The sequence below is a fragment of the Pelophylax lessonae genome (genome assembly GCF_965119305.1).
Source record: "Pelophylax lessonae genome assembly, chromosome: 2".
In the NCBI taxonomy this organism is placed as follows: domain Eukaryota; kingdom Metazoa; phylum Chordata; class Amphibia; order Anura; family Ranidae; genus Pelophylax; species Pelophylax lessonae.
Genome location: NC_138769.1, coordinates 37608622 through 37633801, shown reverse-complemented (window position 1 = coordinate 37633801; position 25180 = coordinate 37608622).

Below are 25180 nucleotides of genomic sequence, written 5' to 3'. Positions count from 1 at the left end.
AACATGTCATGCTTCAAAATTGCGCACGCTCACAGAATGGCACCAAACATTGGTACTTAAAAATCCCCATAGGCAACATTTTAAAAATTTCTACAGGTTACCACCTTAGAGTTACAGAGAAGGTCTAGGACTCAAATTATTGCTGTCGCTCTAACGATCGCGGCGATACCTCACATGTGTGGTTTGAACACCGTTTACATATGTGGGCGGGGGGACTTGCATATGCGTTTGCTTCTGCGCGAGCTAACGGGGACAGGGCGCTTTAATTTTTTTTTTTTTTTCCTATTTTTTATTTATTATTTTTTTATTTTTACACAGTTTTAAAAAAAAAATGTTTTGATCATTTTTATTCCTATTACAAGGAATGTAAACATCCCTTGTAATAGAAATAGGCATGACAGGTCCCCTTTATTGTGAGATCTGGGGTCAAAAAGACCTCAGACCTCACAACTACACTAAAAAAGGAAAAAAAAAAAAAATTGTTGAAAAAGAAAAAAAAAAAAAAGCGGCCCTTTAAACCGGTTGCTAGGCAACGATTTTTGACGTAGCTCCAGTCCTCCAAGACCATAGAGTCGAGTGAGGGCCATCTTGCCCTCACTCGACTTCCTGTCTCTGGGGATCCGGGACCGGATAGTTTTCCCCGCTGCCGGCGGGTCCGGTAAGCTGGGAAAACGTCTGGGACGCGGCGGGAGGGGGGGGGCACCTCTTCCCCTGCACCGTAAGGGTAATTCCGCGGCGAATCCGCCACTGGGACCACTCTTATCTGAAAGCCGACCGCTCGCCGTTTAAAAAAAATACTGGGGTTATGGCAGCTATCTGCTGCCATAACCCCAGTATTTAGCTTTTAATGTATATAGTCGTTAGGCGGACCACACCAGGCCGCACACCATACCCCCCCAGGACCACAGAGGGACCACACCAACCCCCCGGCTCACTCACCCCCCCCCCCCGCCTGGACATCTGGACATGTGCACAAGCAGCAGCAAACGACGGCAGCCGCGGCTTCGGCTTCCCCCTCAGTCTTCTGCGTCTCCTCCCTCCCTCCTCCTCTGGCTGAACAAAAAGCCCTGGGTACGAGGGCCACATGAAACAGCCTGGTGGGCTAGATGTGGCTCATGGGCCCTGTGATTGACACATGGGATATAGGAGCTTCTTTGGGGCAGCATGGTGCATTTTTGGCCTCCGTAGACTTACTATAGGAGCATCAAAAAGATGCGCGTAACACAAATTTCTTTGCGTTTTTCACATGCTCTCATTAAATTCAGTAGGGCCAAAAAGCATCCCGATCTTCTTAAAAAATAGTTCATGTACCTTCTGGAAGTTTAGGCATTGAGATACAGATGCCTGAATTCTCAAATGCAAACAGGAACAATATAAGCGCCTTCAGCCCTTAGGCCGTGTTTACTCCAGTTGGAAGTGGGTATACCAGGATAATGGCTGGAAATTTTCAGTCAGTGACCAACTTTCATGTAAACATGATCTACGGCCACCCGATCATTTTTACAGGGCTTGAAAGTCCCCCCACATGCGGCTGTTTTGGGCTCTCCCGTGCCATTGGGGAGCCTGGGACCACTACAAGCAGTTGAGTTGCCTGAGAACAGAGGAAAAGAAACATATTTTTTTCTCTTCCTCTGTGACAAATAAAACCATTAGTAACATGTATTACTCCACTTCTGCTTTTGGTTGTTTGGTTACTGGCCAATACCTGCCAGTGAAGCAGCCAATCAAACCAATTAGAGTTTGATCAGCTGCCTTGGAGGACAGAGGAGGGACCCGGGGTCTAATAGACCCCAGATCTCTCAATAAAGATGACAATGTTCATATCTTGTGATACTAATAAAGTTGAAAAAAAAAAATTAAAGCACCTGGTCTCCCTGTGCTCACATGCAAATGTGCACTTAGGTCCGGACACATTTAAATGGCAATTGCAACACACATGTGAGATATTGCTGCGAACGTCAACATGAAAACAATAGTTCCAGCACCAGAGTTCACAGGCGTGCACAAGTTTCAACATCATCTTTGATATTTTACCAAAAGACTGGGTATTCTATTTTGTTTGTGTGCACTATAATGCATTTAGGTGCATTTTCTCCTGAAACTTTGCGTTTGATTGTGCACAGGGCTGGCCCTACCGCTAGGCAAACTAGGCAGCTGCCTAGGGCGCAGCCACGGCCACTGGTATACTAATCGCATTATACAGGATCTCACAATTGCTATCCCGGCTCCCCCCACCAGAGGAAGTGGATGTTGTCCGGTCTCGGTGGTTCTCCTTCAGAGAGGCTCTGAAGTCTGGCACACCAGCTCCGGAGCAGAGGATCTGACTCCACACCCGGCACAGAGACACCGACTGTCCTAGCCAATCCCTGCTTTAAGTCAGATCACGGGGCTGCACACTGCACTCTGGGAGATGTCGTTTTCCATGGCCTGCATCCTCCTCTGTGTATGGGAGCTCTGAACTACATTTCCCAGAATACAAGGGTTTGTGTGGAGAAAACTTTATTCAAACACCAGAAAACTTTTCAAAACTTTATGGGTGAGTTGCACAGCAGAAGGGCTGGTGTGTCAGGCAGATAACATGCAACTACATCCCAGATATCATAGAGGATGAGGTACAGAATGGTATATGTGGGCATGGCATCGAGAGACCTCAGAAAAATGAGAATGGAGGGCTGCTGAATGCATATAGAGGGTGCGAGTAGGGGGTGTATGGGGAATCCTTGGACTGTGCTGCAAGTATAGGGGGTGTATAAGGAATGCAGGGAGGGTGCTGTGAGTATAGGGGGTGTATGGGGAAGGCATGGAGTGTGCTGCAAGTATAGGGGGTGTATAGGGAATGCATGGAGTGTACTGTAAGTATAGGGGGTGTATGGGGAATACATGGACTGTGCTGCAAGTATAGGGGGTGTATAAGGAATGCATGGAGTGTACTGTAAGTATAGGGGGTGTATGGGGAAGGCATGGAGTGTGCTGCAATTATAGGGGGTGTATAGGGAATGCATGGAGTGTGCTGTGAGTATAGGGGGTGTATGGAGAAGACATGGAGTGTGCTGCAAGTATAGGTGGTGTATGGGGAATACATGGAGTGTGCTGCAAGTATAGGGGGTGTATGGGGAATACATGGAGTGTGCTGCAAGTATAGGGGGTGTATGGGGAATGCATGGAGTGTGCTGTGAGTATTGGAGGTGTATGGGGGATACATGGAATGTGCTGTGAGTATAGGGGGTGTATTGGGAATGCATGGAATGTGCTGAAAGTATAGGAGGTGTTTGGGGAATACATGGAGTGTGCTGCAAGTATAGGGGGTGTATGGGAAATACATGGAGTGTGCTGTAAGTATAGGAGGTGTATGGGGAATGCATGGAGTGCGCTGCGAGTATAGGGGGTGTATGGGAAATGTATGGAGTGTGCTTATGTGCAAGTAGTTGGTTGTGTCTAGGTTGCAGAATAGTCCAGCAAAGGCTGTGACTATGCAAAATCATGCAACATAAAAATTGACACAACCACCATTTTATTCTCTAAGGCCTCTGCTTTCATAAAATATATCACTTTTGGGGGTTGTTTAGCAAAAACAAAAAATAATAATAAAATGCTGATGTTATCATGTATGTGGAAAATGTCAAACTTGGCCTGGGCAGCAAGTGGTTTGAAGCCTGTGATTTGGTTTGTTGAGCATTTTAGAACTTTGATATTCCAGATACAGAAAATACAGGTGTGAACGGGGGCTGAAAGGGGTGTGTGATTTACATAGTGGCTAAACAGAATCACATATTTGAGCGATTAATGTTTATTTGATTTATGTTTTACAGGAAGGATACATATAAATCTGATGCAGCAGTGGAGTTGGGAAATGGCAAAACTTTGTCTATCGAAAATGTTCCCAATGGGCTTTACATCTGTGAGGTCACTAATCCAATTGGAAAATCATCAGGATCTCTTTATTTCTACAAAACGGCAGGTAATTCTTTACTTTTATTTTAGCATTGTATAAAAAAAGATCTCCCTATTATAGCTACTTCCAGTCTGGGCCAATTCTGACACCCCTCGCCTACATGTTAATAATATCTTCTTTTTTTTTTGAGGGGGGGGGGGTTCTTTTACATTATAATGTCTCATATTATTTTACTATTCAATATGTTTATTTTAAGATGAGTGTGTCATGGAATTTATTGCCTTGTTTGCGAGAGACAAGTGGGTGGGACTAGGGAAAAGTTTGAAAAATGTTGAAAAGTGCAAGGCAACAGCCCAACCCCATCATTTGGGAGTGTAGGTAATGACCAGCACTGATTTATCCCAGTGAAAAACACAAGAGAGAAGCTCTCTCCCCTGATTGGGTCAAGGGGTGAATCCGGCACTCTGGGATCTTGAATAGGGTAAAACTTTGTTAGCTAGTTTTACCCAAAATTACGAGATTGGTCGAATTCAGAACAGGCGTGAGGCTTATCATTCATTTCAGTTCATGTATTTATTTGTCATTTCATTTCTATGTAAAGGGGGCCTCCCAACTTGAAGTGCCCTGGACCACAAAGGTCTAACTCCGGCACTGTTCAGAGTAAAGAGAAATTTTGTTGCACACCTAAATCTATCTTGACTGTCTTGGAAAACTGTTAAATTGATGGGTTTACTTTTGCTTTAAAGAGGTTGTAAACCCACTTCACAAACTTTTACCTATAGGTAAGCCTATATTAAAGTGCTATAAATATCTCCTAAACATGCACCGTTTAGGAGATATTTAGAGTGCATACTGCCAATGATGTCATCGGCGCATGCGCTCTGAAGGAACGGCCACCCGCGCCGTTTCTTCAGTGTCCTATGCCATTAACGCGCATGAAATCGCGCCTCCGGCCAATCAGATGGCCGGAGGACGCGAACCCGGAAGCAGGACGGTCCTGTCGCTAAGGGGGCGGCACGGCGGGGGCTTTGTTTTAAGGTAAGTACTTCATAATGAGCTAGTATGCGATGCATACTAGCTCATTATGCCTTTCTCTTTACAGGGCTTTTTTTTTCTCATTTTTTTTTTGAGTGACTTTACTTCCTCTTTAAAGGTTCACTGGAAATGGGACAGAGAGAAAACATGTACACACTGTGCTCACACCAGTCCAGTCCTCTCATTCATTTGTAGGGTAATACTCCTTCAGAGTCTCAGGAGTGGAATCCCACCACAGATCTCAAATCAAACAATACTCAATCAAAGTGAAGGGAGTTAATGAAGGAAATTGTGAATAAAGCTCAATATGTATGCAATACACATTAAGATTTTTAGGCAAATACAACTTTGGTTGGTTGAAAGCAGTTGATATTGCTTGAAAATGTATATATCCACTCCACACTATCTACCGTATACAATACAGATCAATCCCTGTGCTGCTGTGAATCCTATCAATTGATTCTAAACCAGGGTTTCTTAACCAGGGTTCCTGCTGAGATCGCTAAGGGTTCCTTGAGAAATGGGCAATTTCTGCCTCTCAGATAAGTTCCCAATGAAATGATTGTTTCGTTTAGCTATCTGTAAGGATGTAATTATTCCCAATGATGACAAGAGTAAATAAGGCTCCATGTACACGGGACGTTGTTCAAAGTCCCTTTGAATGCTGGAATTTTTAGGATGTTTACGTCCGTTCGGTCGCGTTTGTACCCGCGTTTAGCGGGCGTTTAGCGGGCGTTTGCGGGCGTTTGCGGGCGTTTGCGGGCGTTTGCATTTAGAACCATTCCTAGAGGTCAAAAAATTATTCCCCTTTAAAATGGAAAAACGCGAACGCCAAACGCGGGTCATCACGTTCGGTCGCGTTCGGACGCGTTCGGTCGCGTTTTTGCGTTTGAAACGCCGGGAAACACACATGTTCGAAAGCAAATAATTGCGTTCTAAAAACAGTCCCTGAACGCAACTGCCCTCAAACGACCGCAAACGACCTGGTGTACATGGACAGATAAGATAAAATGTAGATGGGTTCAGGGGTTTCTAAAAAAAACGCCCAACTGCTCCTAAACGGCCATTTCCAGAGTCCCGTGTACATGGAGCCTAAGGAGCATTCTTCCCACTGACTGTCACACTATTGTGTCATGAGTTGTAGATTTTTAATTTTTAGCAGGGATTCCCCGAGACCAGAAATTTATTTCAAGCGTTCCTCTGTGTTGAAAAGACTGAGAAAGGCTGCTTTAAACTCTAGAAAAGCTGCTCTGGTAAATCAACAATATGAAATCAATATATAAAAAATAGTGTGGCACTTTTCTTACACAATAATAAATCAGACTAACCTCAAATAAGGTTTTAAACCCCAATAGTGAAAAAATACACCATGCAAATACCAGTTATACATTTAATACATTACAAAACGTGCAAATAATAAATCAAAATCATGTGGACCATACATAAAAGTATAAGTCAATGAAATAAAACCATGCAGTATAGTGCAAAAAAGTTCAGTATATAGATATAAGTGCCCCAGAGTCCAACCACCTATGTGAATCTTAACTCAAAAATGAATCTTCCGGTGGAAAAAAATCACACCATCCCTTGGTGTCTCTTTAACACCCTACCTCATGCTCAATAGATGTGTCCTCACCTCCTCAGATGGACCCTATACACATATCGAGGTCAATACACTCTTAAACTTTAAAAAGAAGTTTCGTATTTCCTTTCTCTCCTCAGCTCTTAAGTTTTAATAAATGTATTAATGTAGCGTTGCGCCCTTAGGGGCCGCTGGATTTTTGGGTCTTCCCTCACAACATGCACAGCCAGGCATTTTTTCAGCATCCACATAGTAGGCAAGAACCAGTCCAGGGTGGTTGGTTTTGTCTTTTTGGTTTACTGGGGGATAAACTTGGATAGGTAAGGGAAGACATGGGATGCCCAGAACTGTAACCTGAATGCAACTTGAGGACTTGAAATTGTCTGTCTACCAAAAATCACTAGGCTATCCTCCTGTAGGATAACCCAATCAGCTCAACTGATAAAGAAAGGATTCCAAACACTGGCTTCAGGTGCTCTCTCTGTAGAGAATGCCAAGGCACCTGGCTGCCCCTTGGATTCCTGAAGCAATAGGTGTAGGGTAGCTGTACTGCCTTAAGTGGATCTAAGCTGTCCCTTGGTAGCAAGTAAGCTGGGTATTGCACCTGGTTCTTCTCCTCTATCAGGCTCTGGGGTGTAGTGGTTGAAGTTACTTACTTAGTCCCTTAGGCGATCCTGAAGCTCAAGTGACTACTGAACAGGCCTCCTGCTGGATGGGTTCCAGTGGCTCCCAGGATGGGTTCAGCTAAGATTATCTGAAACTGAAAGGATGTGAGACTTCAGTTGCTTCTCTCTCTGTCTTCCCCTGGCTTGTTCGTTCTGCCCAGGGGCAGAACCCCCCCCCCCCCCCAACACAAGGGTCCCCTCCAGGCAACAGGACCCTGCTTCCACATGGCCAGACTCCAGAATACGTATGGGTATCTCTCTACCCAGGGATTGGAGGAGACTCCATATATCTTCATGCCTAATCTCTACTCCTAAATTCTAGAACCCTCCAGCAGTTCAAGAAGCCAGGAGGAGGTACCAGACTCAGCCCTCTGAACTCTGCCAGCTAATTCTAAACAAATGAACTCTGACTAACTAAATTTGCCTACAATGTACACAGAGGATGCAACATGAATATATAATAATATTTAAGAGCCGGGGAGCCAACTAATGACATTAAAGCTCACTTAAAAGGCCACAAGGCCCTGAAAAAGACTTTTTAGAACTAAAGAAGCTGTGTGGATAAGCATCGTCCACATTACAAGGTGAATCCAGTTTAATGCTATAAGGTTTACCATAACCTTCAAAGACAGATAAGAAATTGCATGTTTTACCCGCCCCAGAAAGCTGAGAGTTCCAGAAATCTAAAAATTATCACAGAAAATAATTACACAGGCATTTCTCCTATAAAAGTGGGGTGATATCTCCCTGACTCAAGTCTGTGTTTTTCATGGCTCCTCTACTGCATCCCATACCAGTATTGTCTTCCTCTAGGTACATGTTGTCATGGGGAAATAATAACAATATTATATTTTTGTTTCAGATTCTCCTGCCTGTCTACCTGCCTACCTGTGGCCTTCTTGTATTTCCGTTCTCCTTGTATTGGGTGCCTTCATTTACTGGCGGTACAGGTGGTAAAAAAAAGAAAAACCTTAAAATGAGACAATGTAAGTTTAGTCATGTTTTGATGTGCTCTGTTGATTAGTGGGGGGAAACGAAGGTCAATATCTGCAGCTGGGAATGTAGGAAGGCAGTGAAGTGAACCTATGGGAGGAGAGCACAGTTTAAGGTGATTGAGAGTGGACTGCAAAATCTAGTAAAGTGCCCTTTAATGGACAGTTGTACCTTTGGTACAGGTCAGCCTTTAGGACATGCTTCCACCTCCTAGAGTGCAGTCTACCTTGTCCAATATTTACCTTCAAATACTACCTTAATCCTTATGGGCCTTCCCAGAACCACGCAATTTTTTTCACCAGAAAGTGTCTTTGTTGGGTCTTATTCATCCTGCTCAGGATTGTTGTGGCTCCTTTCATTCCTATACAAAAAAAAAATGAACTCTGCAGGACTGCTGGAAAGTGCCATGAGTACAGCTTCCCATAGAAATGATGTTCCATAAATTGTGTTAGGAAAGCAATTTTTGATAGCTGTCGGGATTATTGGGGGTGATTGATTAATATAATAATAGGAAAAAAAATGGATTTAAAAAGCCATGTATATTCCATATCATGCATATAAGATTCTCAACAGTTTAACTTCCATCTTGTTTTTAAGGTGAAGGAGAGTTCATATGTACTTGTTAAACAAAATGTCTCTTACAAGCTTACAATAGGGTCTTATAATTTCAACAGAAGTCTTTGTATCTATGTAATCGTAAATAAGGTAATACATTGACATCTCATCAGATAACGGACAATTAGCGAGACACCATACTAGTCTAGCTTGTAATCTTATAACAATGGACAATACCCCAGTATACTCTAGCAGACATTTAAAGATGAACTATATAAGTTTTTATAGATACATTATTATGCATGAGAAGATATTAGCCATAATTATGTCATAATTAGTGTTGAGCGAACACGGACTGTATTATTTGTGTTCGTAACGAATAATTGGATTTTTGTTACCCGAACACGAACACGAACACTTTACTGTATATTCGGGTAAAAAATCTGTGTTCGGTCGTTTTATTTCCGGGTTTTGCATGTTTTGGCGCTCTTTTCATGGCGGGCTTTCAACAGCCAATCAACAATCATTTAACTGGTGTGCCTTAAGCCATCCCAGCCATGCCTGCAAATGTATCAGTAGCTGTGATTGGCCGTCTGAAGCATGTGACCAAGTCTTTATAAGTTCGAGGCAGCCGCAGCGGCGTCATTCTCCTGCTTAGATCAGGGACAGAGCACACATACGTGCTGGCTGCTGATTAGGGAAAGACAGGCAGGGAAAACGAATTGGTGTCCGGATAGAATTGAGGGACAGGTCGGAGTGTTTAGGCAGGGCGAGTTGTAGGCATTTTAGGGATAGAGTCTGCTGAATTATAGGGTCAGTGTGTTCTACAAACTACAATCGATATTGCTGTGTGGGGTGGGGTCTGCACTTAACCACTTAAGCCCCTGGAGGATTTGGCTGCTAAACGACCAGGGGGTATTTTGCGATTCGGCACTGCGTGACTTTAACGGACAATTGCGCGGTCGTGCGACGCTGTACCTAAACGAATTTGGCGTCCTTTTTTTCCCACAAACAGAGCTTTCTTTTGGCGGTATTTGATCACCTGTGCGATTTTTTGATCACGAGCTATAAATAAAAAAAGAGCGTCAATTTTGCAAAAATAGCAATATTTTTCCCTTTTTTTATATGAAATTCCCCCAAAAAAAAATGTGAAAATCAAAATTTTTTAACATTTTCGCCAATTTGTTTTATGCTACCTATGTTTGGTAAAAAAAATCGCAAAAAGCGTATTTTGATTGGTTTGCGCAAAAGTTATTGCGTTTACTGACTAAGGGAAAGATTTTTGTCATTTTTGTTGTTTTTTTTTTAACGCGTAATGGCGGCGATCTGCGATTTTTTTTTGCAGGACTGCAACATTGCGGCGGACAGATCGGACCCTTGACTGACATTTTTGACACTTTTGGGGTTACCAGTGACATTTTTACAGTAATCAGTGCTATATATATGCACTGTTACTGTAAAAATACACTGGTAGTGAAGGGGTTAACTTTATTTGAGAGGGAGGGGCTGTGTGTGTCCCTAGGGGCGTGATTCTTACTGTGATTGGCTGTGGCTTCAGCTGTATGCAGAGTGATCAACGGATCTACATAGTAGATCCATATGATCAGCTCTCATACAGAGGGGAGAATGACAGGCAGCTTGTTTACACAAGCTGCCTGACTTTCTCCCTCTCCCCCGCCGATCGCAGAGTGGCCGGCGGACATCGGGTCCGCCGGTCACACGCGCGGGGGGGTCCGTGACCACGCGGAAGCGGGAGCGCGCCTCCGGCGGCGCGCGCTCGCTCCCTAGACCCTCACAAGCTAGTGACGTAGTCCTACGTCACTTTGCCTGTGAGGGGCTGACCGCCGACGTAGATCGGCGTGCGGCGGTCTGCAAGTGGTTAATCCTGATCTACGATCTCTTCTCAATCCCGTTAGGGAGAGGCTGCTGCTGAATTTTAGGGTCAGAGTGTTCTACAAACTACAATCGATATTGCTGTGTGGGATCTGCACTTAGTCCCGATCTACGATCTCTTCTCAATCCTGTTAGGGAGAGGCTGCTGCTGAATTTTAGGGAAACTGTGTTCTACAAACTACAATCGATATTGCTGTGTGGTGTGGGATAGGAGATAGGCAGGTGTCAGTGATCCACATCCATTTTTCTGTGTGTGGGCTGCAGTGAACAATCTTTTTGGGGTGCAGTGAACACAATCTTTTTGGGGTGCAGTGAACAAAATCCTTTTTGGGGTGCAGTGAACAACATCCTTTTTGGGGTGCAGTGAACACAATCTTTTTGGGGTGCAGTGAACAAAATCCTTTGTGGGGTGCAGTGAACACAATCTTTGTGGGGTGCAGTGAACAACGTCCTTTTTGGGGTGCAGTGAACACAATCTTTTTGGGGTGCAGTGAACAAAATCCTTTGTGGGGTGCAGTGAACACAATCTTTGTGGGGTGCAGTGAAAACAATCTTTTTGGGGTGCAGTGAACAAAATCCTTTTTGGGGTGCAGTGAACAACATCCTTTTTGGGGTGCAGTGAACAACATCCTTTTAGGGTGCAGTGAACACAATCTTTGTGGGGTGCAGTGAACAACATCCTTTTAGGGTGCAGTGAACACAATCTTTGTGGGGTGCAGTGAACAACATCCTTTTTGGGGTGCAGTGAACACAATCCTTTTGGGGTGCAGTGAACAAAATCCTTTGTGGGGTGCAGTGAACACAATCTTTGTGGGGTGCAGTGAACAAAATCCTTTTTGGGGTACAGTGAACACAATCTTTTTGGGGTGCAGTGAACAAAATCCTTTGTGGGGTGCAGTGAACACAATCTTTGTGGGGTGCAGTGAACACAATCTTTTTGGGGTGCAGTGAACAACATCCTTTTTGGGGTGCAGTGAACAACATCCTTTTAGGGTGCAGTGAACACAATCTTTGTGGGGTGCAGTGAACAACATCCTTTTAGGGTGCAGTGAACACAATCTTTTTGGGGTACAGTGAACAGAATCTTTGTGGGGTGCAGTGAACACAATCTTTGGGGGGTACAGTGAACACAATCTTTTTGGGGTGCAGTGAACAAAATCCTTTTAGGGTGCAGTGAACACAATCTTTGTGGGGTGCAGTGAACAAAATCCTTTTTGGGGTGCAGTGAACACAATCTTTTTGGGGTGCAGTGAACAAAATCCTTTGTGGGGTGCAGTGAACACAAACTTTGTGGGGTGCAGTGAACACAATCTTTTTGGGGTGCAGTGAACAAAATCCTTTTTGGGGTGCAGTGAACAACATCCTTTTTGGGGTGCAGTGAACACAATCTTTTTGGGGTGCAGTGAACAAAATCCTTTGTGGGGTGCAGTGAACACAATCTTTGTGGGGTGCAGTGAACACAATCTTTTTGGGGTGCAGTGAACATCCTTTTTGGGGTGCAGTGAACACAATCTTTGTGGGGTGCAGTGAACACAATCTTTGTGGGGTGCAGTGAACACAATCTTTTTGGGGTTCAGTGAACAAAATCCTTTTTGGGGTGCAGTGAACAACATCCTTTTTGGGGTGCCGTGAACAACATCCTTTTAGGGTGCAGTGAACACAATCTTTGTGGGGTGCAGTGAACAACATCCTTTTAGGGTGCAGTGAACACAATCTTTGTGGGGTGCAGTGAACAACATCCTTTTAGGGTGCAGTGAACACAATCTTTGTGGGGTACAGTGAACAGAATCTCCTGCCTGTTCCATACTCCTCCTCCTACTCCTCATCCATCCTTTTAGGGGTACAAACAATAGTAATTGGGGCCTAGTGTGGTGGTGTACGTGTGAGATACATACACTTTTTTTTTATCATATTTTCTATTCCGCTATTCAATTAAAACCTTTGGGGATCAATTAAATTGCGTGATATTCTGTGTCGGTACGTGTGAGTTGCACCTTTCCAAGTTTTTGGGGTTCATCTCATACTTCTGAAGATTTGAGGGTGCTGCCTGTTCCATACTCCTCCTCCTACTCCTCATCCATCCTTTTAGGGGTACAAACAATAGTAATTGGGGCCTAGTGTGGTGGTGTACGTGTGAGATACATACGCTTTTTTTTTTTATCATATTTTCTATTCCGCTATTCAATTAAAACCTTTGGGGATCAATTAAATTGCGTGATAGTCTGTGTCGGTACGTGTGAGATCCACCTTTCCAAGTTTTTGGGGTTCATCTCATACTTCTGAAGATTTGAGGGTGCTGCCTGTTCCATACTCCTCCTACTCCTCATCCATCCTTTTAGGGGTACAAAAAATAGTAATTGGGGCCTAGTGTGGTGGTGTACGTGTGAGATACATACACTTTTTTTTTTATCATATTTTCTATTCCGCTATTCAATTAAAACCTTTGGGTATAAACAATTAAATTGCGTGATATTCTGTGTCGGTACGTGTGAGTTGCACCTTTCCAAGTTTTTGGGGTTCATCTCATACTTCTGAAGATTTGAGGGTGCTGCCTGTTCCATACTCCTCCTCCTACTCCTCATCCATCCTTTTAGGGGTACAAACAATAGTAATTGGGGCCTAGTGTGGTGGTGTACGTGTGAGATACATACGCTTTTTTTTTTTATCATATTTTCTATTCCGCTATTCAATTAAAACCTTTGGGGATCAATTAAATTGCGTGATAGTCTGTGTCGGTACGTGTGAGATCCACCTTTCCAAGTTTTTGGGGTTCATCTCATACTTCTGAAGATTTGAGGGTGCTGCCTGTTCCATACTCCTCCTACTCCTCATCCATCCTTTTAGGGGTACAAAAAATAGTAATTGGGGCCTAGTGTGGTGGTGTACGTGTGAGATACATTCACTTTTTTTTTATCATATTTTCTATTCCACTATTTAATTTAAACCTTTGGGTATAAACAATTAAATTGCGTGATAGTCTGTGTCGGTACGTGTGAGATCCACCTTTCCAAGTTTTTGGGGTTCATCTCATACTTCTGAAGATTTGAGGGTGCTGCCTGTTCCATACTCCTCCTCCTACTCCTCATCCATCCTTTTAGGGGTACAAACAATAGTAATTGGGGCCTAGTGTGGTTGTGTACGTGCGAGATACATACACTTTTTTGGATCATATTTCCTATTCCGCTATTCAATAAAAACCTTTCTAGGGCAAGATCTTAAATTACAGAAATATGAGGAGATCGTCAAATAAGGGCCGTGGCCTGGGTCGTGGTGCTGCTGGTAGAGCTCCTGTTGCAAGGAGAGGATGTGGTCGATCTGTGCCAGCTACACGCACAAGTGAAACACCTTCCTCAAGTGTGAGTAGGCGACAGAACCTGCAGCAGTATTTGGTAGGGCATCATACGCCTCTAGACGTGATGAGGCCTGAAGAAGTACAGGCGATAGTAGATTGGGTTGCTGACAGTGCCTCCAGTTCCTTCACATTGTCTCCCACCCAGTCTACTGCAGAAAGGTCACAGTTGGCACCTGCAGCCGATGTCCAACCGTCTTTCACCTCACCCCCTTGCAAATCAGGCAAGCAGTCTGAGCCCCAAGCCATACAGCAGTCTCTTCTTCTTTTTGAGGACTCTGTCAGCAGGGTTTCCCAGGGCCAGCCACCTAGCCCTGCCCCAGAAGTGGAAGAGATTGAGTGCAGCGATGCCCAACCACTTATTTCTCAAGATGAGTACATGCAAGGACCATCGCAGCACGTCTCCGATGATGACGAAACGCAGGTGCCAACTGCTGCGGCGTTCAGCATTGTGGAGACCGACAAGGAGGGCAGGGGTGAAGACTGGGTGGAAGATGATGTGGAGGACGATGAGGTCCTCGACCCCACATGGAATGAACGTCATGCAGGTGACCTGAGTAGTTTGGAGGAAGAGGCGGTGGTCGCACAGAGCCACCAGCACAGCAGAAGAGGGAGCAGGGTGCAGAAGCGGAGCGGCCGTGCCCTAGACACTACGCCCGCTACTGCCCAACGCAGCAAGGGAACGAGCGCACCAAAGTCAGCTCAAAGGAGTTCTCTAGCGTGGAAGTTCTTTAGAAAATGTGCTGATGACAGGACACGAGTGGTTTGCACCCTGTGCAATCAGAGCTTGAAGCGAGGCATAAACCTTCTCAACCTGAGCACAACCTGCATGGTCAGGCATCTAGGTGCAAAGCACGAGCTGCAGTGGAGTAGACACCTTCAAAACCAAGAAACGTCTCTGGCTCATCCTGCTTCCTCTTCTGCTGCAGTCTCGGCCGCTCCAGCCACATCTGTAGTGATACCGGCACCTGCCACCCCGCAAACAGACGATCTGTCAGCAACACCACCACCTGGGTCACCAACAACCATCTCCACAATGTCCCGTGGAAGCGTTCAGCTTTCCATCTCCCAAACACTTGAGAGGAAGAGGAAGTACCCCCCTACCCACCCGCGATCTCTGGCCCTGAATGCCAGCATTTCAAAATTATTGGCCTTTGAAATGCTGTCATTCCGTCTGGTGGAGACGCACAGTTTTAAAAACCTTATGTCGGTGGCTGTCCCACAGTACGTCGTGCCCAGCCGCCACTACTTTTCCAGGCAAGCCATCCCTTCCCTGCACAACAAAGTGGGGGAAAAAATCAGGTGTGCACTGCGCAACGCCATCTGTGCCAAGGTACACCTAACTACCGATACGTGGACCAGTAAGCACAGTCAGGGGCGTTATATCTCCCTAACGGCACACTGGGTAAATGCAGTGGCGGATGGGCCTGAGGCGGATAGCAATTTGGCGCATGTCCTTCCACCACAGAGGATTGCAGGGCGCTTCAGTTTGCCTCCTGTTCCTAACTCCTCCTACTCCGCTTCCTCATCCTCTACCGCCTCCTCATCCGGACAGCGTAACACCTTCACCACCAACTTCAGCACGGCCAGGGGTAAACGACAGCAGGCAGTTTTACAACTTGCCTGTTTGGGGGACAAACCACACACCGCGCAGGAGTTGTGGAGGAGCATGGAACAGCAGACAAATGAGTGGTTGCTGCCAGCGAGCCTTAAGCCCGGCCTGGTGGTGTGCGATAACGGGCGAAATCTTATAGCAGCTCTGGGCCTAGCCGGTTTGACGCACATCCCTTGCCTGGCGCATGTGCTGAATTTGGTGGTGCAGAGGTTCCTTAAAAACTACCCCGATATGTCAGAGCTGCTGCAGAAAGTGCGGGCCGTTTGTGCGCACTTTCGGCGTTCTCACCCTGCTGCTGCTCGCCTGGCAGCGCTGCAGCGTAATTTCGGCCTTCCCGCTCACCGCCTCATATGTGACGTGCCCACAAGGTGGAACTCCACCTTGCACATGCTGGAAAGACTGTGCGAGCAGCAGCAGGCCATAGTGGAGTTTCAGCTGCAGCACGCACGCGTGAGTCGCTCTGCGGAACAGCACCACTTCACCACCAATAACTGGGCCTCCATGTGAGACCTGTGTGCCTTGTTGCGCTGTTTTGAGTTCTCCACCAACATGGCCAGTGCCGATGACGCCGTTCTCAGCTTAACTATCCCACTTCTATGCCTCCTTGAAAAAACAATTCGGGCGATGATGGAAGAGGATGTGGCACAGGATGAGGAGGAGGAGGAGGATGAAGAGGTAACATTTCCAAGGCTTTCAGGGCAGTCATTCGCAAGGGGATCCGAGGGTGGGTTCCTGCACACACAAACGCCAGGGACACAATTGTCCAGCAGGGGCACAGTTCTGGAGGATGAGGAGGATGAGGAGGAGGAGGAGAAGCTGGAGGAGGAGATGGAACCATGTTCACAGCAGGGTGGCACCCAGGCCAGCTCATGGCCATCACTGGTGCGTGGCTGAGGGGATACAGAGGACACGGACGATACACCTCCCACAGAGGACAGCCTTTCGTTGCCTCTGGGCAGCCTGGCACACATGAGCGATTACATGCTGCAGTGTCTCCACAACGACCGCCGAGTTGCCCACATTCTAACTTGTGCTGATTACTGGGTGGCCACGCTGCTGGATCCTCGTTACAAGGACAACGTACCGTCCTTAATTCACTCACTGGAGCGCGATCGCAAGATGCGCGAGTACAAGCGCACGCTGGTAGACGCCATGCTGCTGGCATTCCCATCTGACAGCGGGGCCACATTGGAAGCACAAGGCAGAGGAGGAGGAGGAGGTCGCCAACGCAACCAGGGCACCGCCAGCACCTCAGAAGGCAGGGTTAGCATGGCCGAAATGTGGAAAAGCTTTGTCAGCACGCCACAACAAACAGCAGCACCAGCAGCTCAGATGGAACGTCTTAGCAGGAGGCAGCATTTTACCAACATGGTGGAGCAGTATGTGTGCACACGCCTACATGTAGTGAATAACGGGTCTGCCCCCTTCAACTTCTGGGTCTCCAAATTGGGCACATGGCCTGAGCTTGCCCTTTACGCCTTGGAGGTGCTGGCGTGCCCTGCAGCCAGTGTATTATCTGAACAGGTATTTAGCACGGCTGGGGGCGTTATAACAGACAAGCGCAGCCGCCTGTCCAGAGACAATGTGGACAAGCTCACGTTCATTAAAATGAACCAGGCATGGATCCCACGGGACTTTTCCGTACCTTATGCAGAATAGCAATGGATACCGACCTTACCCACCCATTGTTCCATTTTTGCTCTTTCTCACTCTTTTGGGGTGTACCCTCATTTAAAATTTGTGAAAAGAAGCAGTGTTGGCTACCTCGTCCTGCTCCTCACGGCCAGATTAACGTAGGGGCTATTGGAGCTGCAGCTCCAGGCCCCTACCTTTTATATAGGCCCCGGGTTGGCCATATTCACTGTTACCGCTCTTCTGTCACTTGTAAACACAGAAGTCTGGCTTCTATGCTCGCTTCCCCAGGCAGCACCCTCAGAACCTCCCCACACAGCGCGAAGGCCGGACAAGGAGGGACAGTTGCCGATGCATGGATGTGTTTATGGGCTTCAGAGACAGCATCCCATGTTGAATTAGGCATGCATGGCTGCACCCTTCCTCCTCTGAGTGCATGCCAAGGCACGGCCCTTAAGGCCCTTCAAAATCCTCAGCACCAAGACCATGATGCTCTTAATCCGGCCCTGGTCCTTCTCCACCGCCGCTTCCACCTACACCGCCCATAGGTTTGCGCAGCCTATTGCATTAGGGTGTGCACCCCAAAGTTGAAATACACATGCATGTGTTTGCCTACATGTACATGGCCCCGATACATTACTCTCCCTGCTGGCAAAGAGAAATAGAGCAGAGCAGGTCCGAGGGAGATCTTTCCCATCTCCTCACTGGCAAACAGAGCGATAATGCTATGTGCCCTAGGTGATTAGGGTGTGCCCAGGTACACCCGGCACACCCTGTGCGCACGCCTATGACACCGCCACATTCACCACCACCACAACCTCCCTCCTACTCCATATGGGCCTCGTCCTTCAGAGATGAAGAACATTGTTTTATTTTTCTGTTTTTTTTTTGTTTTAAGTTATTTCCCTATCCACATTTGTTTGCAGAGCACTTGCCATGCTCTTAACTACGTTTTGCTGCCATTCGCAGCACTCTAGCCCTTTCCATTGGTGTTTTAGAGCCATTTTAGTGCCTGAAAGTTCGGGTCCCCATTGACTTCAATGGGGTTCGGTGTCCGGGAAAAGTTCGGTAAAAGTCCGGGACACGGACCCGGACTTTTTTTTAAAGTTCGGCCGAACTCGTCGAACACGGACATCTAGGTGTCCGCTCAACCCTAGTCATAATATTATGTAGGCATATACATATATATTTAGGAATGTTATATCACATTTTGGGTTTATATTCTTACAGTGGTAATCTTACTTAGAATACATTATTTTTAAGTGTAAGAACATATGTATCTCGTCACTAATTACCTCATTTCAGAGAAGTTTGTGTTTAAGTGTTCAAAGGTATCATAAATACCAGTCCTAGACGAGATGTCTGACAGCCTATGGCATGGTCAAATAAGTAATGGATTTTCACTAGCCAACAGGTCAATAAGGTCACTTTTAATAGTAGGCCATTGTGTGTTGTGACGTATTCTAAGCGCGAAATTTAATGAATAGTGCAATACTGTCTCCTGTAGACGAAATACCAAATGCAGTTTTGGAATAGTTAAGATATTCCCATATAGAAATATTATATTGTATTAAAAATATAATTATTGAAATGGCATTACTTGCCAAGGTGAATGATGGAGATACAGATGGACATTTATGTATGTACTGGGAGTATGGACAAAGTTTTATGTTATGTTTTGTGATTACTCTTACATATAGAGAAATCATCCTTTAATTTTATTATACGAACATGTGTTAATTATCAGGAGAGGTGTGTATATGATCTCACCAGTTAAGGTATAGAATATCCCAACCAATGGGGATAATGTTTCATCCCTCTGGGTTTAACTTATGGTAATTTTTATAGCCCTTTGTTCATACCATATAAAAGAACAGCCCAGATATGAGAGAGGAGACATTACATTACACTACTGACAACACACCTTACACTTACATCACACACGCTACTACGTCCATCTATAGACTCATCCAGACATACTCCATCTTGGTCCATCATTCATCTTAAACTTTGAGGGACGCCAAACGAAACTCCTCCCTCACTGGCATCCATCTTAGGACTCTGGTAACGACCATTTGAAGCTAGCGGCCATCTTAAGTGTGGTAAATATGCCTTGCTATGTTATTTGATTTTATTCAACAATTTTTTATTTTCTTCCTTATATGTTTTATATTGCATATTTAAGGGTAATAAGATTACAATCCCAGCCGTATAAACCATGGTAGATTTTTCTCTAAAAAGCTGATTTTTGTTTTTATACATTTTTATTAATATCAGATTTAGCGCATTATTGCGAATTTAGTCTTCCGTTTTGCATGGCTTATTCTCACTCCATCTGCAGTGGAATGACTTTCGGCCGTGTGATTCGCAGACAATTGTGGTCTGTTTATATAGAACATTTACCTATTGCTTATGCTATACCTGGAGAAATGGTAATCTTGCGTTCGTTTTGCTTTCACTTTCACTTTGTTTCAGTTTCACTTTTATTATTGAGCTAAACATCACATTGCATTGATTGTTTGAAGTTAGTATTTTTAATGTAAGAGTTTTTTTTTTTTGCGTCACTTCTTGTTTGATCATATATTGTAAATACATGTCTTGAGAATAAATATTTTATATATATTCCATACTGTAGACTGTACTCACTGAGATTGGTATATGCTTTTAAAAAGAAATTAATCAATTAAAAAGAATTCACTACATATCGATTTGTGGGATAAGTGAAGACTCTCCTTTCTAACAGATCTTTGCTTATTAACCATAAATAGACACTGCTATATTCAGAGCAGTATAAATATTCTGACATAATGAAGTACGAGCGCGAGATATTATTATTAAATATTCTTACATAGCCATTGTCTATCCCATTGTGGCAACAGTATGATGCATAATTTTAATGATAAAAATTGAACATCCATCCAGTTACTTATAGTGATGTACTCATATTAGCGTGCCTACATCATCTACATAGAAATAATGTCTTAAAGGAGGAATATGTGTAATTGGACTTTGTTGGCACAACAACAGAACAATGTGTCGTAAGAAGTATAGTTTTTATTTGAAAATGTTAAAAAAGTATATAGATATATAGAACAAACATAGACAAAAACATAGATTTAAAATCATTGCTGATGATGTAAGGACCAATATGTGTGGAAACCCACACAATTAAAAATACAAAAAATATATAATGTAGAAATAATAGAAATAATATCCGCATTAGCAGCACATTAGCGGCGCTTTTAAGGAAGTAATACAACTCCTATGCCTTTAAAAGTCCTTTTTTACTCCTTTAGGGGTGCCAGTGATAATATGTGCTCAAACATGAAGTCCAAAGGAGAGACAGCTGGCCCGTCACCACACAAGTGTGACCTTAGGTAATAAACACTCGCCAGAGTTCACGTAAAGTGAGCCTTTTAATAATCATTCATAGGGTCATACAGCCTTGTCTCCGCCAGCACGCCTGTTCTCACCAGATTGGCCCCAAACTCAAATCAGCAGACTCCTGTTAAAACACCTGCCGGGTAGTGCAAGCTCTTTCCACCAACACTCATCTCCTCACCAAGTGGATTCCCATACAAAGATAAATTGACTCATAGCGTAAGTCAAATGCGTCCACTCAGCTTGTAGGGCTCGAACTCAGAGACCCTCTGGAAAGCCTTTGACATTAAGGTGCGCTCCCACTTGTACAAGTGATTGGCTATTTTTACATTCGGATTTGTCCTTTGGGAAGTTTACCTTCCCTGCATTTGGCAGCTCGTGGTGCCCTTTTTAGGCCACCCGCATAGCCCTTGTGTATGACACCTCTTTTAATTGCCTCTTGCTATCTTTTATCCTATTGTACAAAGCAAAGCACCTTCCCTGACATTCCTGGGTTCTCAGCTCCCTGGGACCCCTTGTCGCTGTTCGATTGAGGATTCCCTCTTCCTTGTGCAGGGGAATACTATTTTCTTGGAGACTGCTGAACCCCCTGTGGTATTTGGTACTCTCAGCATTTCTACTGGGACTTCCTGGCCAAAAGATCAACCAGAACCATTTTTGTCTGTTTTCTACCCTAACAAGGACCTGGCCTCTCAGTTTCCGGCTGTTTTTCAGAGTTTCCCCCTGTTGTCCCAGGGGAACTCTGGCCCGGGATTTCAGTCTGGTTCTCCAGAACAGATTGTTCCCTTCTCATCAGGGGACCCCACTGTAAGTTGACTTCTGAGATGAACTCTAAGATCATTTATGTTTTGCAGGCCCAAGAAGGTTTGATAGTCTTCCCTGTGACAGATTGACTGGCCTTTTCCCGTACTGTCTTGATTAGAGACAATGCATTGCCGTTTGTTTTTCATCAGCCTTTGGTCACTGTACAGCAGGGAGTGATTTATGCACTTCATCTGCTGCATGGCAGGAACAAATCATCGCTGGAGGATTCTCTGCTCCTCTAAAATTAGGCAGGCAGAACATTCTGGGATCCTGCTGAAGGAACCTCCAACTGGCAATATATCATATTCGGAGTGAAAATAAATAAATAACAATAAATACGTGAAGTAAGGTTCAAAACATACAGATCAATATGTGCAAATGAAGCAAAAATTGTGCAAACATGTATTAACCACTTAAGCCCCGGAAGATTTTACCCCCTTCCTGACCAGGGCCTATTTTGCGATTCGGCACTGCGTGACTTTAACGAATTTGATGTCCTTTTTTTCCCACAAACAGAGCTTTCTTTTGGTGGTATTTGATCACCTGTGCGATTTTTTGATCATGCACTATAAACAAAAAAAGAGCGTAAATTTTTTCAAAAATAACAATATTTTTCAAATTTTTTTATATGAAATTCCCCAAAAAAAAAAAAATGTAAAAATCAAAATTTTTTAACATTTGACACCAATTTGTTTTATGCTACATATTTTTGGTAAAAAAAAATCACAAAAAGTGTATTTTGATTGGTTTGCGCAAAAGTTATTGCGTTTACTAACTAAGGGAAAGATTTTTGTCATTTTTGTTGTTTTTTTTAACGCGTAATGGCGGCGATCTGCAATTTTTTGGGGGGGACTGCGACATTGCGGCGGACAGATCGGACCCTTGACTGACATTTTTGACACTTTTGAGGTTACCAGTGACATTACTGCAGTAATAGGTGCTATACATATGCACTGTTACTGTAAAATGACACTGGCAGTGAAGAGGTTAAATTTTTTTGAGAGGGAGGGGTTGTATGTGTCCCTAGGGGCGTGATTCTAACTGTGATTAACTGTGGCTTGAGGTGTAGGAACAATGATCAACGGTCCTACATAGTAGAACCGTATGATCACTATTCTTACACAGGGGAGAATGACAGGCGGCTTGTTTACATCAGCCGCCTGCCTTTCTCCCGCTCTAACGGACGATCGCGAGTGCCCGGCAGACCGCCGCAGTATATGTACTTGCGGCGGTTGGCAAGTGGTTAAAGTGCATTGTGACATAAACCATGATAATGGTCAGAAAAGTGCATATAAGTAATAAATAATGATTGAATGCATATAGTCCATCCAGTTTAAAGAGGTGAATATATAAAATGTTGTCTGTAGGAAAGTCCACCAAAAGTGCAAAGTGCAGAATCTCCTTTGAATAAAATATAGTGATCTCTGGTATATGTGACCACCACCGGTAAATGAGGTAAGTAGGGGGCTTACCAGATGGATAGGACCCAATAGAGTATTCAAACTTTAGGTCACTCATGCATTGGAAGATAAATAGTTGTCACTTTATTGCTGACGCGTTACTGCCTTCAGTACTCAGGAACCACCTCCAAACGCATCACAACATCCATATGGAAAGATCAATGGGTAACTGCTTGAGACCACGGCCAAAATATTCTCCGCAAGAGCTCAATAAAATGGAAAGCTCACATAGTGTGTACCAATAAAGGAATCATTTATTTTAAAAGTAGGAACACTTACAGAAGCGCTTGTAAGTAGTAGACAAAGTAGATGCAACACCTGTAGCTGACCCAACGCGTTTCATCTCACAAGACATCATCTGGGGTGTCATGCTACTGGTGTTGCTGCAATAAATACCTTTCAGGGGGGGGGGGGGGGTCCCCATGATTCGAAGCCCACATGGTCTCAGAATTCAGCTCAGCTGTGTGTATGTCTACACTTCCTGTTTTGAGTCAAGATGGCGATGGAACATGCTCTCCAAACCTCGTTTTGGAGAGTATAGGTGAATAATGCTGGCTCTGGGCACGCGTTCCAAGTCTCGGTTTGAGTCCCGATATGGAACCACAGAGAGGAAGCGATAATAGGACATTTTCAACCGTCCATTTGTCTTTTCAAAGTTCTCTGGCAGTAGGCAGCGTAGTTTGGTGCGAAGGGTAGATCATTTTTGGGATAAGTCTAGTGATGGATTTCTTTTATTTAAATCGTCAGTAGTGTCAATTTCTGTTAGTAATGCATCCACATGCTTTTTCCGCTGCCTCTTAGCCCTAGCTCCCAAAGCGGAGTTCCGGCCTCGGAGGTGAATTTTAGATAAAAATATCCCCGGGACAGTCAGGGCTAGTACATTCCACTATGGACAGCCTCTGAACTGTCTTGGGTCGCACTTACCTTTTAGAAGAAATACATACCTTGAAAATTTCTTCTCCAGCTCTGCCATCTCAGGTGTGGGCAGCTGAAGCCAGCGCGTCCTCTTCTGCGGCCTCTCTGTGACGTCGGAGTCCCACAATGCACTGCACCGGCCCTGCTCATCACTTCCGGTGCAGGCGCGGCATCCCTGCACAGCTTCTGGGCATGCCCAAAAGCTGTTTAGCAGGGAATGCCGCAACTGCACCGGAAGTGAAGAGCGGGGTCGGTGCAGGTGCATTGACTCCTGGAAGCGATGACGTTCAGCTCCCAGGAGTCAACGCAAGCCGGAAGAGATGGCACGGGCCGCGGCCGCAGAGGGAGGAAGTGGAAGGAAGGTAAGTATATTTTCTTCAATAACAAGGTAAGTGACCAAAAAAAAAAAAATCGGGAGCATCCATTTCTTTTTCAGGTGGCCCTCAGCAAGCGGATGGCCCAAAATCTATTTTTTTTTATTTTGAGGCCGGAACTCCGCTTTAATAAACAAACCACGCATAAATGCCTTATGTGCACACCATAATGTGAAAGGGTCCTCTACCGAGGATTTATTAAGCTTAAATAGAGGAAAGGATTGATACTTTAGATGAGATAAAAACCAGAACACTGGGAAATATGAACAATGGAAACATTTTATTGCTATACACCAGCAATTAGGAATGTGGGGACATTTTTCTGTGCTCCATTTACAGCCCCAACTTTTCATTAAGCTTAAAGAACTCAACCAAGTGTCTGTCTAGTTAATTTTCCGTTGTTTGCTGTTGTAGTAAATGAGAGTTAAAACTCTCCAAATAGACGTATATTGCCCGGAGAAAGAGTCTTGGATAGAACATAGCACTGATGCGTGGTCAGACCACGTGACTGAATTGATGGATACAGATGTGTCAAGTAGCCAATGCTCAAGTAAGAAGAGATCAATCCTTGTGTATGATCCTTGGGGGTGGGGAAAAAAAAGTGTAATCTCTTTCCCCTGCATGAAAACAGCGCCATGCATCATATAGCTCGTGACAGTGAATGTGACGTTAAAGTGCTGGTGATCTACTCGTAGCACTACTCCCTTGGGAGCTGCTGGTTATGGGTTCCCCTAGGTTACCATTAGCAACAACATGACAGTTCAACATTTTCCCACGTGCTCAGTCAGGAAACAGTCCAGTAGCTTTGGTTTTTGTGTTTTTATTGAAAACTTGGATAGGAGAAGGGAATGAGTGGGATACTCCAACTTGTAATGGAAGAACTGGAGAGAGGGATGGCGCACAGCGGTATAATAAAAAACTGAAACTCCTTGATAAAAACAGATGGTAAGCAATGATCACGGGACAGTTTATTGAACATAAATGTTAAAAAAGCCACAAACCGGTCCTGGTGTCTTCGGTGTCGCAGAGGACACT